Source organism: Ictidomys tridecemlineatus, chromosome 16 (genome assembly GCF_052094955.1).
Source record: "Ictidomys tridecemlineatus isolate mIctTri1 chromosome 16, mIctTri1.hap1, whole genome shotgun sequence".
Classification (NCBI taxonomy): domain Eukaryota; kingdom Metazoa; phylum Chordata; class Mammalia; order Rodentia; family Sciuridae; genus Ictidomys; species Ictidomys tridecemlineatus.
In genome coordinates, this window is record NC_135492.1 from 15,165,043 (window position 1) to 15,186,305 (window position 21,263).

At 40.0% G+C, this 21,263-nt stretch overlaps 1 non-coding gene across 1 annotated transcript; it reads right to left on the reverse strand.

Annotated features, from left to right (window-relative positions):
• Positions 1-11,232: 11,232 nt before the first annotated feature.
• On the reverse strand, positions 11,233-11,305 carry Trnat-ugu (transfer RNA threonine (anticodon UGU)). Its single transcript has one exon. It is a non-coding gene; the product is annotated as a tRNA-Thr (tRNA).
• Between the last annotated feature and the right edge of the window lie 9,958 nt (positions 11,306-21,263).

The window sequence follows — 21,263 nt, forward strand, 5'->3', positions numbered from 1 at the left end:
ACCCATGAAGGCTCCTTTTTAAAAATGTGATTACTGTTTGTTTTTTTGGTAGGTCAATTTTTAGAGCTGGGTTTTTGCCAGGTTGGCCTCAAATTCTGTAGCCTAAATCCTCTTCTTGCTGTGGCCTCGAGGTAGTGAAGACTAGTGGCATGTACTCCCATATCAGCATAACTGCATGTATTTTTTGAGCAGCTGTAAAGTTAAATGTTGATTTGTAGGTCTATTTTATATTTTTTCACATCTGGGTCTACTAATGTATTCTATTGATTCCTGAAGTAATTTTCAAAGTTGACGATTATCTTGTAATTTATCTGTATTTTGTTGTTTTCCAGGCTCGAGATTTTCTTGGCAATTAAGATGGAATAATGAGGAAGCATAATGTGGGAAAATGAGAACCTGGCATTTTGCTAATGGATCTCAAGATGCCCCGTGAAGGATGGAGAATGTGCACCCATAATCCTGTGAGACAAATAAAGCAGAAAAGCTACATTATCAGTTTATGTAGTTTAATATGTGATCTTGAGTAACTTTCATATGTCTTTACACACTTTTTTAATTTTTATGGGAGAATTCAATTATTTTACCATATTTAAATTAGGTTATGAGGGGTTTATATTAAAATTTGGTGAGTTGTGTAAGTTTCTTATATTTTGGATGTTGAGCTTTTTCAGATGTGGGGCTAGAAACGGTTTTCTTTAACCCAGTCTTTTACATTTCATTGATTGATTTCTCTGCTGTATAGAAGCATTTTTAGCTTTATATAATCTCAGCCATTTTTTCCGTGTACAGTCTCTGCATATTCTATCTAAAACCATTGCCAACACCAATGGCAAAAAATTTTTCCTATTTTCTTTTGGAATTTTTATGCTTTTAGGTTATATCACAATGAGATATAGCCACATGCTTGTGGGCTCAATCCTCAAAATGTTGGTAGGTAACACATACTGCAGTGGATATGCAGAAAAGGAAACATTTGGACATCCTTGCCAGGAATATAAATTTGAATAGACATTAAAAATACTATAAGGGTTTTTTCAAAAAATTATAACTAGAGATGCAATATGACCTAGACCTTGAGAATATGCCTGTATATTTAGGATTCTTCAGAAAAATAGAATACAAAAAAATGTACATGTGTATACAGAAGGCAGCTTATTATATTTACTCACATAATCATGAGACAAATAGTCACCAAATGTTTGCCTGCAGGATGGCAACACTGGGAAACTGGTAACAGCTCAGTACAAGAAGCTGGAAGCTTCACAATATGAGGAAGCAAATGAAGCAGCTGTGGTCAAGGATAGAGGGCTTAAATGATCCTGGTAGATGAAAAAACAAATAACCTGGTCAACAAGTGGGCTAAGGACCTGAACAGACACTTCTTAGGAGAGGATATACAATCGATAAATATATGAAAAATGCTCATCATCTCTAGGAATCAGAGAAATGCAAATGAAAACTACTCTAAGATTTCATCTCACTTCAGTCAGAATGGCAGCAATTATGAAAACAAATAACAATAAGTGTTGGTGAGGATGTGGGGAAAAGGTACACTCATACATTGCTGGTGGGACTGCAAATTGGTACAGCCAATTTGGAAAGTAATATGGAGATTCCTTTGAAATATGGGAATTGAACCTCAATTTGACACACCTATCCCTCTCCTCAGTCTAAGCACAAATGTTTAAAAACAACATACTACAGGGACACAGCCAGATCAATGTTTATGGCACCACAACTCACAATAGCTAAACTATGGAGCCAACACAGATGCCTTTCAGTGGATGAATAGATAAAAAAATGTGGCATATATTCACAATGGAATTTTACTCAGCTATAAAAGCATAAAATCGTGGCATTTGCATGTAAATGGATGGAGTTGGAGAAGATAATGATTAGTGAAGTTACAAATGCCCTCCCTCTAAAAACAAATGCTGAATATTTCCCTGAGATAAGGGGGCTGACTCATAGTGGAGTAGAAGGAGGAGCATAGGAGAAATAGATGAATTCTAGATAAGGCAGAGGGGTGGCAGAAAAAGGGAGGTGGATGGGGAATAACAAGGATGGTAAAATGTAATGGACAACATCATCCAAAGTACATGCATGAAGACTTGAATTGGGTGTCAACATACGTTACATAAAAAAGATACAAAATTGTGATTTATATGAGTATTAAGAATTGTAATGCAAAAGAAAAACGAATAGCATTAACTTACATTAGGTAGAAAAAAGTGTAAGGAGGGGAAGGCAGGGGATGTGGAAATAAGAAAGAGAATGAAACAGACATTAGTACTTTATTTATGTATGTGACTGTATGACCCATGTGATTCTACAATACGTATACTCAGAAAAATGAGAAATTATATCCCATCTATGTATATATATCAAAGTATATAAATGTATTATACTGTCATGGATAACGAATTATAACAAATAAGATTTTTTAAAACACCCCGGTAGAGCCAATTGTGCAACTCCCCAAAGGGGGACTTCAAGAAGCTTGGAGCATAAGCAAGTGACTGCTTCTCTTGCTTTTTTCCATATCAAACCTATTGAACACCAATATATATATGTTCATTACTGGTATCCCCCATGCTTTCTGACTCAGCCTTCTGGAAGCAAACTCACAGACACCTGCAGAGATCTTCCACATTCTGTTTTAAAACTGAAAAAGAAAATTATGGTGGATCTCTTTCACTGGTAAGGCAACCCTGGGTCGAAACCGCAGAAACAAAAGAATATTCTCCAATAACACAGACAAGCTGGAGGACTTTAGGATAAGTGAGATGATTCAGATGCAGAAATACATTGTATACTCTCTGTTCAGAGCCTGGAAGGAAATAGAATGGATGTGTAGTTAGAGCCTGGTTGTTATCAAGAAGCATCATCAATAATATCACATCATTTACTGGAATTCCAAAAGACAGCAGGATTGTGTTCTTAGTGTAGAATTTGATAATTATGAGAGATGATGGTTTTTATCATCACATAGCAATTGCACATACTTATGGGATTTAATGTGATGTTTATATATATGCATATACATGTATTCCTCATATCCAAATACCCTCTTCTGCCCTTGATGCCCCCCACACACTCCTCAGCCATACTCATCACTATTGTACTTGCACATGATATTATATTAGTTAACGTATGAGATGTGACACTATTGTGTATTTCTTCCCTTAGCATGACATCAACCAATTTCATCTATTTTGCTTACCATTAGAGGAGTTTGTATTGATGGCTGAGTAATAGACCCTGGTGAATATATAATGTACTTTCTGGTGAATATGTTCAATTGCTTACCTAAATCACTGGCTTTTCTTTATATCTGTATTTTTAAACATACTGTTATTCAACTTGAATTTATGTAACAAAAGAAAGCAACAACTGGAAGAGAATGAAGAAACTGGGAGCCGGGGCACATACCTGAAATCCCAATGGCTTGGGAGCCTGAGGCAGGAAATCTACGAGTTCAAAGACAGACTCAGCAAATTAATAGGGACCTATACAACTCAGTGATACCCTGTTTCTAAAATAAATTTAAACATGACTGGGGCAGTGGCTTTGTGGTTGAGTGATACTGGGACCTATCCCTAGTATATCCTCCCCCCAAAAAAAGAGAATAAAGAAACTAGAAAACTATGTCCTAACCTGATTTTATCAATTGAAAAGAAGCCAAGGCATAAGAAAAATCATATCTTTTAAGTTTGTTAACATAAAGTTAATAAGCTCTCTCTTTGAATCTTTCACAAAGTGAAATATTTTGAGAGCATTTAGTAGGTTATATTACATGAAAAACTGCTCTTGTGCAAATAATGAAATAAAACCTTAGCAAGGTGTAGTGGTGCATGACTGTAATCCCAGTGCCTCTGGAGGGTGATACAAAGTCAGCCTTAACAACGTAGGAAAGGACTAAGCAATTCAGGGAAATCCTGTTTCTAACTAAATTACAAAAAAAGATCAGGAATGTTGCTGAGAGGTTGAGTGCCCCTGGGGTCAATCCACACCATTAAAAACAAAAACAAAGATAAAAAAGAAATAAGACATTAGGCTGCTGAACATTTAAATTTTCAGTGTTCCAAATATTTGACCCAATACTCCCAAGGTCACTTCATCCATCAATTTATAATTGAAACCTCTAGTTATTTGTTTGTGAGAGAAAAGAGACAGAGATGTTCCTGAACTCTGCCATTCCATAAGCTAGACAATGATATGCCCATTGTGATCCCCAAGAGACTGTGGCTCAGTCCTTTCTCTTCATGCAAGGATGCACCTTGAGGAGTGGATGTTGGTTTGACTGCTAATAAGGAGGTAAAAGGAAAGTAATGTGTGTGGGCGTGTTGGTAGGGTGTGATAATGATGACTTCTGACCAAGTCCAACCCATGATCATCTTTTTAAAATGTACCCAGTACATGGTTTATTTTCTTATATATCTTCTGTGATCCTACAGTTAAATGTGAGGGACCCTATTCTCTATACCCAGTTACCTTAGCATTGTTTTTGTCAGTTTGATGCATCACAATTTGGAATACTTAGTTCCCCTCCCTCAGAGCCCTGACCTCATGTCTTTTTTGTTTATATTTTTAATATCTGGGAATTCCTCAAATACTAAGTTGCAGGTGAATCCACAGTTGATGTTACCTCTTCCAAGGATAAGGATGGACATTTTCTGTCATTGTGGCCTCTACCTTCTACTCACAAAATGAGGACTTTATTCACGTTTGAAACCTAGATATTATCCTGAGCCATCTGTTATATGAACGTCAAGAATTTAATCCCTGGGTTTGGGGCTCAGGGTTGGAGAACCTGCCTAGCACATGTGAGGCACTGGGTTCAATCCTCAGCACCACATAAAAATAAATATATAAATAAAGGTACTCTGTCCACTACATCTAAAGAAAACAAAAAGACTAATCTCTACCAGGGTTGTGATGGCACATTCATGTAACCCCAGGTGCCCTGGAAGTCAAGCCTTGAGGGTCACAATTTTGAGTTTAGCCTCACTCACTTTGCAAGACCATATCTCAAAGAAAAATAAAAATGGGATGATGATAGAGCTCACTGGTAGACCATACTTAAGTCGCGTCCTCAGAATCACAGGGGTAATTTTTTAAATCCTATTTTTTTCTATGAGTTAAGGTCACCAAAAATAAGAAGGTGGCTTAGGGATAATGTTATATTTTCTAAAAACAAGCCATGTTAAATGTTCAAGTGTTAACATTTCTTGAAAAATTCCCAAGTATTTTGCTTTTGATATTATGGTCAGTAGAACTGTCTTTAATTTTATGTTTGCTACTTATTTTCTTATGCACAATAATAACTGATGATATAAAATTTTATTACTGTTTTGAGGTCATCTGATGCTTCTAATAGTAATTAGTGAACTCCTACATTAAAAAATATCCACTTAAAATCCACTTCTACCTCATTTTGGAAAACCTCAAAAGTTAGACAGCAAGAAACATAAGTAAGTTGCAATACCCCTTTGACAAAGGCAAATCCAAATTTTCTATCACAGAGCAAGGATCATACCTGAGTCCCGTTATGCCATAAGGAGTCTAGACCCTGGTGCTTCCTGTGTGAAACCTCACCCGCACCCAGAAAGCACCTGGGGGACTACAGCTGCAAGATTCACTCCTACTTTGGGGATGTAAACTGGCAGCAGAAGACAGGAAGGCTCCCACCAGCCTCATCTCGCATCTATACCAGGTGACCTTGAGCAGGGGACTCCTCTCCAAGTTCCTTCTGGGGTGGAAGTGTCACTGAGAAGTCATTGATAAGCATTATTGTCCACCTGTCAGGTGTAGCAAAAGGAGCTGGGCAGAGCCGAAGTGCTGGGCGGAGAGGTCCTGAGAGGCCAAACCTTAGGAGCAGTGGGCGGGGCGGGGCCCAGCGAATAGGCAGAGCTGGGGGCAGAACCGAGCAGAGTGAGTGGAACCTCACACCAGTAGGAGGGGCGGAGCGGGGCCTAGGGAATCAGGTGGGGCGGAGAGGAGCAAGAGGAGCCCAGGGAATGGGTGGAGCTGGGGCTGGAGCTAGAAGGTCTGAGAGGAGCCCGACTAGTGGGCACAGCTGGGGGTGGAGCCGAGCGGGGCTGAGTGGAGCCCCACCCCTAAGAGCACAGGGGACAGGGCCAGCAGAAACACGTGGGAGGCGCGGCCTGCCCCTGGGTCCCCAGGAGAACGCAGCGCGGGGAACAAGGAGCCTCCAGGGGAGCTGAGGGAGAGGCGGGCTCATGCGCACATGGTGAAGGAACAGGAGAGGCGCGTGTGTCTAGAAATCCCCTCAGAGGTCGCCTTCGACCCAGCGGGGAGCGGGCCCTAGGGCTCCCGCGGTCTGAGATGTGACCCCAGAGTCCGCTCCGCTGGCGCAGTTCCTCCCTCACAGGGGAGGCTGCGGAGGGAGGCTGAGGACCTGCTGCGTAGCCTTCTTCGTCCCTCCTCAGGGACGTGGGGGACTCTCCGTATGTCCAGGTGGGTTGGGGTCCGGGGGTCTCTGGGAGGGTACTGGGATGTCGCCTTGGAGACTTTGTTTCTGGGCGAGAAACTGGTCCTAGCCTGGCCCCCGCGGTCCCCCGCACTGACCCGGGCAGTGCGTCCTGGCCCTGGGCAGGGGGAGAAGTGCGGACGGGAGCGGAATCGACCCCGCCAGGGCGACTTTGGGGACTCGCTGCAGCTGTGAGCAGGACACGCCTCTCAGGCTGGACAGAGGCCAGCGCAGCCCTGGGGTCTCTAAGGAACGGTATGGGGTGGGGGGGGCGCAGGGGTGACGGGGATGTGGTTGAGACGGACAGGTGGATAGTTTTGTCCTCTATAAAACAGTCAACACTCGGTGTCGCAGGCTCCGCCCTGGACAGTGAGGACACAGGAGAAGACCCCTGGCCTGGAGTCCCCGTGTCTCCTGGGAGTCCGCTCCTGTTCCTGGTCTGGACCTAGAGTTCAGGCGCTGAGCAGGCATCGGACACTAGGTGTCACCAGAGCTGTGGAGGTGCCAAACAGGCGTGGGCTCCTTTAGGTCCCTGATGTCCTGACACCCTCCATGGGGACATTTCCACTGCTGAGTTTTCACACTGTCACCTCTCATAGTGTCACTCAGCTGCCCCGAGACCCTCCTACCTGAGATAAAGGCCTCCTTCAGGAGATGGCCCTCGCCGCCTTCTGTAGTTGCGTCCCCACGAGTCCCCCCAAAATTCCAAGGACATCTGTCAACCTATCTCACCTGGTGCTCCCTGGGCTTAATGTCATTTCCCCCGTTAGACGTGCTGAGCTGAGCATTGGACACCAGGTGGCGCCAGAGCTGCGCGTAAACTCTCCCTGAAGCCACAGCCTTGGGCTCTGTGCTCATTAGCCTGGTTCCTGGAAAGCCTTCAGGATTCCTCTTAAGAGCAGAAACTAGTTTTAGTGTAACTAAGTGAAGTTGATTCATGGAATAAATTTTCCCGCCAGGAAAGAGAGGAATATTACACTCTGCCCAGAGTGTTTTGGGTCCATCTTCTTAGAAAGCAAAATACACAATTAGATCCACAAGTGAGATGAGGGTCTGAATTCTGCCATGACTTCTCCCTATAACTGTCATTACTGGGAGGCTTCTGGAATCTCTGCCAATGTTGGGGACATTTTCTTCTCTTTTTGGGGGGTTCTAATTTTCATAAGCCATAAAATAGAATTCAATCAGAAGCATCCCCACCCAATGAGTTCCATTAGTGTTCTACTGAACTAAACTACATAAAGATCAAGTAATGTGCTCTGGTTTCTAGAATATAGTTTCAATTCAAATGCTTGAGCCTGTGTATTTCTTGCTATCTGAGAAGATATAATAAAATAAAATTGCATCCAAAATCATAATAGTGGATGACACTTTTTTTTCTGTATTTAATTTTGGGAGGTGGGGAGCTTTGGGGATTGTTCCCACAAATGCTTAACAACTGACCCACATATCCAGCCATTTGTCTGTATATTATTTTGAAACAGGGTCTTCCTAAGTTGGTGAAACTGGGTTTGAACTTGCAATTCTCCTGCCTCAGCGTTCTGAGCTGCTGGGATTACAGGCTTGCAAGGTCCCACCTGGCTTACCTCTTTTAAAAAAATACATTTTAAAGTATACATTTAAAGTATACATTTATGGCATGTAATGTACATATACATAATAAATCACTTGCTTCTATAAAGCCTTCGTTTTGCAAGATGCCTTTAAGAATGTCATAGGGCAAATGCCTATAAATCTTGTTGGGTTTTTTACAAACCTCGGGCCCAAAGGAAATCTGTGGGGCCTGAGAGTTTCTTTTAGGACTGTCTCCTGCAGGGTTTTGACTTTTTTCATGTCTCAGCTTCAGTTTCTTCATTTGTAAAATGTGGCTCTTGATTTCTGCTTCGTGGTGTTGGGAGAATTCAGCCAGATGTTGGTAGGAGACAGCTGCTTTAGAAGATCCCTTAGGTGCTGAACCCATAGAACATGTGCTGTCAATCCCTCATCCCCTCTTAGAGTCTGTGGCAGTAAAATTGAATGGGACATTTATATGAAGAACATCATGGGGACTTTAATAGGAATTAAAGATCCTTGCATTGGATCTGTAGAGCGCTTTCAGTAGTATGGTGTTTTAACAATATGAATTCTGCTTATCCAAGAACGTGGGAGGTCTTGCCCTCTTCTGACAACTTCTACAATTTAGGGATGAGGGTCAGAAAAAAAGAAAGACAGTCATATGAACCTGACCTGACTTTGCTCTGCACATTTACGAATACACCACAGTAAATCTTCACATCATGTACAAATACAGGACTGGAACCTAATTAGAATAAGACCTATTTCATGGTTGTATAAATATGTCAAAGTAGATGCTATTGTCATGTATAATTTAAAAGAACAAAAAATAATATAAATATGAGCCGGGCACAGTGGCATACTCATGTATCTCAGCAGTTCAGGAGACTGAGGCAGGAGGATCATGACTTCAAAGCCAGCCTCCCTAAGAATGAGGACCTAAGCAACTCAGTGAGACCCTGTGTCTAAATAAAACACAAAATAGAGCTGGGTGTGGGGCTGGGTCAAGTGCTCCTGAGTTCAATCCCTGGTACCCCCCAAAAAATAATTAATTAATAACAAGTGTGCATAAGCTATAAACATTCAAAAATTTGCATAATTACAGATCCAAAACTAAAAGAAAAAACAGGGTGTAAAAGGTGGAAAAATAATGGACTAAGTTTTTTTTTTTACAAGCTTCATAAAAGAATATTGACCAAAAAAAAAAATGAAAGGAATCCTAGATCAAAATATAGTCAAAATTAATGGAAATCCTCTTGCTGAGACGAGGTTAAAAATTCCTTGTAAACTTGAAAAAGTTGTAAGTATACTTTCTGTTTCAGAATATTGACATTACCGATACTTTAGAATAAGTCTCCAGAAGTTCTGGGAGAAAAGAGAATGTGTTTTTTTTTTTAAAGTAAAGAAATGGGGGACATTCATAGTGGTGCACAACTATAACCCCAGAAAAAATCTTGACATTCCAAAAATCTGAGTTTAATGGGCATAAAATATTATTTTCCACAGTAGAAGGGGAAGAGAGAGAAAAGGTGAGGGGAGGGGAGAGGAGGGGGGATAGTAGAAAATAGGACTGACAGCAGAATTCATCAGACACTAGAAAGGCAATATGTCAATCAATGGAAGGGTAACTGATGTGATACAGCAATCTGTATACGGGGTAAAGTTGGGAGTTCATAACCCGCTTGAATCAAACTGTGAAATATGATGTATTAAGAACTGTGTAAGGTTTTGAACGACCAACAATAAAAAAAATATTATTTTCCCAAGTTTCAGGAACTTGTATTCCTGGATATTTTGTCACCAGGAATGGGAAACCACCACCATCTTTTCTCTTTAAATATCCTTGCAACCTCACTGACATGCACCTAAGTGGTTGAGTACAGGACTGACTCTATTAGCTTGTAATATGTGAAATTAGTTTTGGACAAGAAATGCTTTGTGAGAAAATCCTAGCAAATATTTTTTCAGTAATGCAGGGTTACCCTGTGTAAGCTGAGGTTTTGATATAGAACCCAACTTCCTTCTAAGGTCTTTGAAACTTGGAAAAATTACACAGAGTACAGAGTCACTTATATCCATAGTATTTCTATTTGAGTTATGATATGGTCAAAAAAACACAAATGACAATGGCACTTTGCATTTAAACTGCCAGAAAGCAGGAGGTTGTCTTAAAAGCAGATGATGCTCTCCAAAATCAGCTCATCAGAGGCCATGGATAACAATGAAAGCACGTTGCTCTCAGAGACCCTGGAACCCAGAAGACAACGAGACCATATTTAAAAAAAATTAAATTTGTTTTAATTAGTTACACATGACAGTAGAAAACATTTATGCACTTTGGTATATCCTACATAAATGGGATACATTTTTTCTCATTTTTTCTGAGTGTACATGTTGCAGAATCATATTGGATGTGCAATCACATATATACATACAGTAATAATGTCAGTTTCATTCTACTATCTTTCTACCCCCACATCCCCTCCATATCTTAAAAGTGTAAAAAAAAAAATAAACAACTCTTTTCCTTCAAATGTTATACATGAAGACCAAATATTTTTCAAGAATAGAGTTGAAAATGACATTTTCCAGATACAGAAACCTGGATGTATTTTTCCACATGGCATACACAAATAGAATATGTCCAGGATCCAGATAAATCAAAACAGAAGTTGTCCAGGATTCGGATTAATGATAAATTATGAGAACCTAGACCTGTGGATCGAAGGGAAGCATCAAATGCATGAGAAATGCCCAGGAGAACCCAAGACACTATGTTTGATCTGGGTGGCAAAGAATGGCAGCAGATATGTGTCCATCCATCCCTTATGCTCAGATCCTGTTCTTTATTGGACTTTGCTTACAAAACACAAGTACAATGGTGATGTTTATCAGAATTTCTCGAGGGCCGTGACAGGCATTCAACCAGGCACAGGGCACCTTCCACAGTCATGGTGACCTTTCCTTTCACATCATCACCCTCCTGACTGCTGTGACAGGACCTCACCTCATGGTGGCTCTGATTGGCATTTCCTTGAGAACTGATGGATGTTGAGCGTCTTTTCTTTGCTCGTTGGCTACATACGTGTTTTTGCTTGGGTGAGATATCTATTCATATCTCGTGCTGTTTTTAATGAAGTTATTATTTTTTATTAAGTTCTGAGGTTTTAATAAAGGTTAACTTTTGGGGGTGCTGGGGACTGAACCCAGGGCCTTGTGCTTACAAGGCAAACACTCTACCAACTGAGCTATATCCCCAGCCCCAAACGTTGAAAATCAACCTCTTTCCTGATATATAATCTGAAAATGTAATCTTCATCTTGTGTGTTGTCTGTTGACAGCTGATTGTTCACCTTCCTGTACAGAACTATTGTAGTTTCATGTCATCATATTGCTGACTTTGTAGCCTGTACTTAGGGTGTGATATCCCAGAAAATCATTTTCTTTTTCAATGTCAAGAAGATTTCCAACTGTTTTCTTTTGGAACAGATTCAGGTCTCACATCTAAGCTTTCAAAACATCTCGACTTGATCTTTGTGTGTGCCATAGGAAAAGGGTCCATCATTTTTCTTTTGCATACAAATATCTGTTGACAAGACTATTTATACTACATTGGCTATATATGGCAGTGCTTTGAAAGATGTTTTCATGACGTTGTATGAGGATGTTTATCAAGGCACCCCGTTCTGTTCCACTAGTTTATAGGTTTACTATTATGTAACTATACCATAATGGGTTTTTTCATTCTTCCTTTTCTATTTCTTTTGTTCACATGTGTGGTTTTCAAGTGTTGGTGATGAACCCCAGGGCCTGTACATGCTAGGCAAGTGCTACATCTCCAAGTTCCATCCCCAGCCCTAACACACTGTTTTAATTACTATAGCTTCATAATATATTTAAAAATTGGGTGTGGTTCCATCAGCTTTGTTGTTTATCAGGGTTGATCTACCTATTTAGGATCTGGTAGGGTTGCATGTAGATTTTAGCTACCTCGTTTCCTATTTCTATAAAATATTCTTCTGAGATTTGGATAGGGATCGCATCTGTACATAACTCTGATGGTATGGACATTTTGATATTGACTCTTTGCATCATAAATATGATGAATGGTTCCTCTAATTTATGTTTGCTTTAATTTATGGCATCATTATACTTTCTGGGTACAAGTGTTTTCTTTCATTGGCCAAGTTCATGCCTCGGTATTTTGCTCTTTATAATGGTTTATTATGGGGATTGTTCTCTGAGACAAAGCAGAATTCTTGGGATGTTGCCTTTGTGTTCTGCTGAATGCCTGTCAGAATCCTGAAAGAAATTCTGTGGGATCTTTAGTGTTTATACATAAATGAACATGTCACTCCTGAGACAACGTCTCTCCTTCCTTGGAATTTGTATGCTATTGGGTGTCCCTATAGATGATCTGCATGTACTGAGCCACCTGTGTCCCACAGATAAACCCCAGATCCTCACCATGGATGATGCTTTCAATTTGGAGAAGATCAAGATGGTTTGGTGCTAATTGTTTAATGTGTAGCCCTCCATCATGAATTTTTGTGTATCTGGGCTCCTTTTTGGAGGGGTGGGGTGTCTTGGGTTACTGGTTCACTCTCCTCCATCAATAGTTGCTTTGTTCCACTTTCCAAGCTCAGTGTTCTGAAGTTGTGTGTGTCTAGGGTTCTCTTTTTTCAATCTTGTTGTGAATGGAGATGTGTTTCTTCAAGTCTCTGTGACATCCCTCTGATGCACCCCCCAAGTTCTAGTAGGTGGTACTTTGATTTTCGTTTTCCTCAAGGAAATTTCTTATTCCACTTGTGAGTTCTCCATGTGTGACTAGTTAAAAGATGTTGTTTTATCTCCACATAGTTGGGATGGACAGTTTTAAGTCTTTAATTTATATTCATTCTATGGTGCTTGTTGATATACTTGACGGGATATCAGTGTCCTTAAGATTGAGGAGGCTTGGGGCTGGGGATGTGGCTCAAGTGGTAGCGTGCTCACCTGGCATGCATGCGGCCCGGGTTCGATCCTCAGCACCACATACCAAAAAAAAAGATGTTGTGTCTGCCGAGACTAAAAAATAAATATTAAAAATTCTCTCCCTCTCTCTCCTCTCTCTCTCTCTTAAAAAAAAAAAAAGATTGAGGAGGCTTGTTTGTGACCTGGTGTGTGTCCTCTTGTGAACACTGATCTCAGCACATCAGAGTAGTGTTTTCTGCCCTTGGTGGATGTTCTACATGTCTCTTGGATCCTTTTGTCCTGGTTTAAAGCTACACCTTCATGTGAAGTCTTAAATTGTGTTGCAGTCATTGTGATTTCAGCCACCCAATATCAATTGATTGAGGAGTTTAATTGATTCAAACTTAACACCTATTCATGATAACTTAAACAGCCACTTTGTTTTGTCCTGTAATCCTTTGGACCCCTTTCTCCTCTTTTCTATGTTTCTTTTCTGATTTTTAAAATGTTTAGTCTCATATTCTTTGCTTCCTTTACTACTTACATTTTTAAAAAGACATTTTATTTGAGAGTATTTTATATTTGGCTAATTTTTCTAATTAAATAGAATATATGACAAGTGCATAATTTTCACAGCACTGCTATCATGATTGGTAAACTCCCACATGTGACTTACTGTCTAAACCTTGTGTTCTGACTGCATGCACCTCTCACCCATAAAGCCTCAACATGGGAGCTACCCACTGCGATGCTGAACATCTTTAGAAGGCTGAGAGACCCAGAGTGGCATGTAACAGCATCCGCATGGAGAACACCTCTCCTGAGAGAGGCTGAGATCAGAAGTGAGCTTCTCAAAACCAATCTTCACATCCCTGGGACAAATGAGCTCAGATGTTTCAAAGCTCATCAAATAACCCTGTGGCACGTTTAGAGTCTTATCCCTTACTTTATAGTTTCAGAAAGAATGTTTTCCACAACTGAGTTGATAATTAAAATAATTTTATGAGGATAAAATGTATACAACATAAACATTCTGACTACTTTTCAGAATTCAGTAGAGTGGCCTGGAATCTATTCAGATTATTGCACAACAGTCACCACCACCCATGACAGCATTCTCTTCCTAACTGAATAGAGGTTCTCCACATACCAAGGGATAGTGCCCCGCTGCCCCCTCTCTTGGTCTCTGGGATGCTTTTGTGTTCCTGCTCTGTCACTCTGCCCACTCCAACTCCCACCATCTTTAAGTACATTTATACAATGTTTGTTCTTTTGCGACTAAACCGACTTCACTGAGTATAGTAACTTTAGGACTCAGCTATGCAGCCCCGTGTTCCAGAATATTTTCCATTTTAAGGTCATTGCGTATTGTTTACATTTTCTTATGGTTGTAGATGTTGAGTTGTTTCTAAGTTCAAATATTTAAAGCATGGTTTTAGGAGCAGTGATGTGAAAATGACTATTTGATTCCCTGCATGTAAAATGGGTGTGTGTGTGCCTTTGAGTGTGTATTGTTTGTGTGCTGGATCATGTGATATTTTGTGGTAGAATATGTTTACAAATGTAGTTAGGAATAATACAGATAATGGAGATGATGCAATATTTGAAAACCATTAGAACTGTTGTGTATCTAAAAAGAGTTTGTAATAACCAAGGTTATGACAAGTGATATCCAACTCACACGCCCCTATTAAGGATCCAGTGAGAAATATGACATTGCCATAATATCTCAGAGAGGCACATGGTTTGGCTTTCATTGATGTAATTGTCATCCCTGCATGTCCAAGTGGATGGTTTAACAGAGGGAACGAGACTTTGCATTGCACTTAAACCAAAGACTCTAAACACTCTTTCATGATAAATCACTCCAAATTCAGCGCAATTTCTTGCCTTAACAGAACTTATTCACCACTGCATACTGAAATGTTCACAGTCTTCTCCCACATGTATCTGAAAATAACAATTATACGTTTTGCAGTACAAATAAACACCAAAGGACTGAACAAGGCATAGCTATGGGTCACGAGGATCTGGATACAGTAAAATATTGGATCATCTTTCAGTGTGATTCTTGCATAGGAGACTATGCTGTCCAAGATGGACATGACCACGAAGCAACTCATGAGCAGCAGGATTGTCTGGGTGGCCCTCAGTTCTGGGGATGACACTGGAGACGGGCTGGTGCTGTGGAGATGTTGGGACTGCCTCTTGTGCCTGCACAGGAGAGCCACCATGTATCCATTGGAAAAGGCCATGATTCCTATAAAGGAGACTTCCCTGAAGGTCAGCAGGGTGGACAAGCTGTGCCGGAGGAAGAAGGTCATGGGAATGAAGGAGCAGGATTCTGTGATGTACATAAAGTTGTCTGAGGTCCAATTTGGGGTAGCAGCAATGGAGATGAAGAGATGACTACTGAATAATGAGTAGATGACCCACAGGAAGAGAAGGAAACACAGGTTGTGAAGAGAGGATTTATGTTTGAACCTTGCCAAGCAGGAGCTCCTGGGGCTGAGGGTGATGGCTTGGAGGACACTCAGCAGGCATGTAGCACAGATGGAGAAGCCCCTCATCAACCTGTGCAGGTAGATGAGCAATTTACACGTCAGGTCATCCCACCTTCCCCCCGAGGTATAAAAATGTCCGAAGCTATAAAGCCATTGATGAGCAGAATTGCCAGGTGGATAAGGGCCAGGAGACCAATAGGCAGGTCAGTGGGCTTAGGTCTGTGCCCAGTAATGTGCAAGGAGATGTGAACGAGGAGAAGAAAAGCGTTTGCTATGACCCCAACGCCAGTCACGGTGTACATGGTGTTTCTTATGTGAATATTACTGTACAGTCTGTTGGCTTTGTTCATCTTACAAGGGAAAGAAAAATATGGTGACCACAGTAACTCACAAAAATGTCTTTTTTTATTTGCAAATCTGACCTCCTTCATCAATCTCAAATGAACACCACTTCCATTTAAAAAAACAGAATATTCATCCAACTGTATTTTTATTCCACATGAAAATTCAGTTCTGATACCTCAACATTGTAAAAGCAATCTACGATAAGCCACAGGCCAGCATCATTCTGAATGGAGAAAAATTGAAGGCATTCCCTCTAAGATCTGGTACAAGACAGGGATGCCCTCTCTCACCACTTCTGTTCAACATAGTCCTCGAAACACTGGCCAGAGCAATTAGACAGACGAAAGAAATTAAAGGCATAAAAATAGGAAAAGAAGAACTTAAATTATCACTATTTGCAGATGATATGATCCTATACCTAGCAGACCCAAAAGGGTCTACAAAGAAGCTATTAGAGCTAATAAATGAATTCAGCAAAGTGGCAGGATATAAGATCAACACGCATAAATCAAAGGCATTCCTGTATATCAGTGACAAATCCTCTGAAACGGAAATGAGGACAACTACTCCATTCACAATATCCCCCCCAAAAATAAAATACTTGGGAATCAATCTAACAAAAGAGGTGAAAGATTTATATAATGAAAATTATAGAACCCTAAAGAAAGATATAGAAGAAGACCTTAGAAGATGGAAAAATATACCCTGCTCATGGATAGGTAGAACTAACATCATCAAAATAGCGATATTACCAAAAGTTCTCTATAAGTTCAATGCAATGCCAATCAAAATCCCAATGGAATTTCTTGTAGAAATAGATAAAAGAATCATGAAATTCATATGGAATAATAAAAGACCCAGAATAGCAAAAACAATGCTAAGCAGGAAGTGTGAATCAGGCGGTATAGCGATACCAGACTTCAAACTATACTACAGAGCAATAGTAACAAAAACAGCATGGTACTGGTACCAAAACAGGCGGGTGGACCAATGGTACAGAATAGAGGACACAGAAACCAATCCACAAAACTACAACTATCTTATATTTGATAAAGGGGCTAAAAACATGCAATGGAGGAAGGATAGCATCTTCAACAAATGGTGCTGGGAAAACTGGAAATCCATTTGCATCAAAATGAATCTGAACCCCTATCTCTCGCCATGCACAAAAGTTAACTCAAAATGGATTAAGGAGCTTGATATTAAATCAGAGACACGGCATCTGATAGAAGAAAAAGTTGGTTATGATTTACATACTGTGGGATCGGGCCCCAAATTCCTCAATAGGACACCCATAGCGCAAGAGTTAACAACTAGAATCAACAAATGGGACTTACTCAAACTAAAAAGTTTTTTCTCAGCAAAAGAAACAATAAGAGAGATAAACAGGGAGCCTACATTCTGGGAACAAATCTTTAATCCACACACTTCAGATAGAGCCCTAATAACCAGAATATACAAAGAACTAAAAAAATTAGACAATAAGATAACAAATAACCCAATCAATAAATGGGCCAAGGACCTGAACAGACAGTTCTCAGAAGAGGACATACAATCAATCAATAAGTACATGAAAAAATGCTCACCATCGCTAGCAGTTAGAGAAATGCAAATCAAAACTACCCTAAGATACCACCTCACTCCAGTAAGATTGGCAGCCATTAGGAAGTCAAACAACAATAAGTGCTGGAGAGGATGCGGGGAAAAGGGTACACTTGTTCATTGCTGGTGGGACTGCAAATTGGTACAGCCAATTTGGAAAGCAGTATGGAGATTTCTTGGAAAGCTGGGAATGGAACCACCATTTGACCCAGCTATTCCCCTTCTCGGTCTATTCCCTAAAGACCTAATAAGAGCATGTTACAGAGACACTGCTACAACGATGTTCATAGCAGCACAATTCACTATAGTAAGATTATGGAATCAGCCTAGATGCCCTTCAATAGATGAATGGATAAAAAAATGTGGCATTTATACACAATGGAGTATTACTCTGCATTAAGGAACGACAAAATCATAGAATTTGGAGGGAAATGGATGGCATTAGAGCAGATTATGCTAAGTGAAGCTAGTCAATCGTTAAAAAACAAATACCAAATGACCCCTTTGATATAAGGGGAGTAAACAAGGACAGGGTAAGGACGAAGAGCTTGAGAAGAAGATTTACATTAAACAGGGATGAGAAAAGGGGAGGGGAGGGGAGGGGAGGGGGGGGATAGTAGAGAATAGGACAGACAGCAGAATACATCAGACACTAGAAAGGCAATATGTCAATCAATGGAAGGGTAACTGATGTGAAACAGCAATCTGTATACGGGGTAAAGTTGGGAGTTCATAACCCACTTGAATCAAACTGTGAAAGATGATGTATTAAGAACTGTGTAATGTTTTGAACGACCAACAATAAAAAAATAAATAAATAAATAAATAAAGAAAGAAAAAGAAAAATGAATATTAAAAAAAAAAAAGAGAGAAAATTCAGTTCTGGTGCCGGGCACAGTGATGTCTGCCTGAAATCCCAGTGACCCCAGACGCTGAGGCAGGAGGATCACAAGAGTAAAGCCAGTCTGGGAGTATTAGTGAGACCCTGTTTCAAAATACAGAATCAAGTTGTAACTTGGTGCTGGTGCACTTACCCACCAGGCAGCCCCCAGCACAAAATTTAAAAAAAACAAACAAAAAAACAAAAAAAACTATGTTTTATTCACACCCTGGAGAATGCATCTCCATGCACCGCCTTATCTCCATACCTTCCAATCTCACTGGGACCTCCACAGCAGCATACATATTGATATTTCAGTTTTCTTGTACATTAAGAATTGTCATCTAGGTGCCATAGTGCACTCATGTAATCCCAGTGGCTCAGGAGGCTGAGATGGAACAATGGCAAGTTCAATGCTGATGTCACCAAGTTAGCAAGGACCTAAGCAACTTCCTGAGACCCTGTTGTCTCAAAATTAAAAATAAAAAGTGCCAGGGAATTTTTTTTAAATGGGGCCACGTCATGGCTCAAAAGAAGTGCCATCTATCTTAGAATATACTTCCTTCCTATTTCCTCATGTCTGAGGTTGTCTGGGGCAAACAGGAGCTTACTTGATTTGCCTTTTTGTTATCTTGTCTGTCAGGTGCATAATAGGAGGTCTACAAATTGGGCCAAATTGCAGGGATTGATTTCAAGAAACTGGAAGTGAGACCCTCCCAAACATGAGTGTGCACAGACTAGACCTGCACGGAGTTACTTAAGGTCAGTTAACTCTGGCTTATTTCCCACCATACCAAATTTTTGTAATATATAAACAATGTTGGTGTGAACTCTGATGTCGGACTGATTGAAGTTGCGAGTCGGAGCTGCCATTTACCACAACTTCTTCTTATGCACCCTGGGATGCTGAGGTCCAGTCATCTCAGCTGTCCACATAAAGAGTCCTGTTATGTGGATCCTGCAGAGACTATTTGGAAAAAAGTATAGTGTGCCTACAAACTTTGGAAGTGTTTGTGGCACATAATGAGCTCTTCAGAAATGTTGGCTTCTAATCTTATTATCATACAGTACTTCATTCACAAGACTTGGGAGAATCAATGCAGTTCCTTTAATAACAGATCAGCTGTGTCCCTTCCTGAAAGAAAGACAAGAAAGAAATTACCGCAGGGTGTGAGGGTGCACACCTGTAATCCCAGCAGGTCAGGAGCCTGAGTGCAGAGAATGTGAGTTCAAAGCCAGCCTTAGACACTTACACAGGCTTTGAGCAACTCAGCAAGACCTTGTGTCTAAATAAAATATGAAAATGGGTGGAGATTTGACTCAGTGGTTAATTGCTCCTGTGTTCAAACTCCAGTTAAAAAAAATAGAAAAACCAACATAGTTGAATATTTGCACAATCCTGTTGTGAGGACTTGAAATTTTATGTCGGTCCTTGGAATCCTCTGACGTGGCTACACATGTCACATTTTTGTTCATCCTCCAGCCAGAATAACTAGATTATGTTATAATATTCTGGAAAAATTACCAAGAGCATAGTTTTTTTTTTCCTTTTAAGACTTTACAATCAGAGTAGTAAATAGAACTACATTTAAAACAGACCTGGTGCTGTTTTAAAACAGAGTTGGTGTTTCAAGGTTTTAATTAAAGGACACGTGTCCAGCCCACTCCTGAAAGAAGAGCTCTAAGATGCTATCTCTATTACAAGTTCAAAGTGACATTTTTCTGGAATCAAATGCCCAAAACTGAAATTTATGTTGGAGAATTTGTTGAATGATCTACTGGAACAACATTTCTTGGAGAGTGTGTGCAATGCTTTTTAGGTTTTGTACATGAGTAAGAACATGCAGTGTTTGTCTAAAAGGGAAATTCTCTATACCATTAGGGAAAAAGTTTTTTATTTCCCAGATGTGGTGATCAGGAAAAATACAATTTTATTCTTCCACTTATTCAGTATATTCAGGATTGCTACCATGACAAGCCCAGAAATGACACTAGGAAGATCTTCCACAAGGCACACATGATCACAGGCATAGATGTTATTCCCTTCCATCTTTATACATAAAATTACATATATCTGTTCTTATCACAACTGTTTCATGTAGGTTAAATATATACTGATGAAGCTTTAAAGAATAACTTAAACATCTATTTTTAACTATAATCATTTATGTACAACATTTTTAAATAAAAATTTATAATTTTAGTTCTAAAATTGTGTTCTCTTTTATAGAGAGGGACATTTGTGTGAAATGGCGACTTTGCTTCTGTTGTGTTTAATTCATGTTAAAACATGCGCAAGGCTAGCACACAGCATCATAAAACCCTTTCAGTAACAAGTTTAAATCACCTCAAATTGGAGCATTCAAGGACAAGATTTTCAGTCTTACTTCAAAAAATGTAGTCGTGCAAACAGAAAGTTTTGGGAAAAGTAGGAATGAGAAGAAGTCAGGAATTTTCAAAAATATTTCGAAATTAAGACCCCAGTTCATTGTTGCTTTAAAATGACCAGAAAATCTTATTTGTCTGAAGGCAAAACTGCACAGTAGCAGAATGAAAAACAAGTCTCCTTTCTCCAGAGCATGAAGGAGAGTGAGCAAACACTTTCAACAACAGAAATGGTGTAGACCCAGGAGCAATTTTTTATATATGAATCTATCCAGCTGTGAACAGAGTTTATTTTTCCTATCAGCAATTGAACCCAGGACTCCTCAACCACTGATACACAGCCCGAGACCCATCCTATTTTTTATTTTGAGATAGAGTCTCACTAAGTTGCTGAGGGCCTTGCTAATTTCCTGAGGTTAGGTTTAAATTCACAATCCTGCTGCCTCAGCCTCCAGGACCCTGGGATTCCCGTGCCCATCCTTTATCTAAATTTCAGATCACATCATAATATAACAGCAAATCATACATCCAATACAGAAAAAATGAT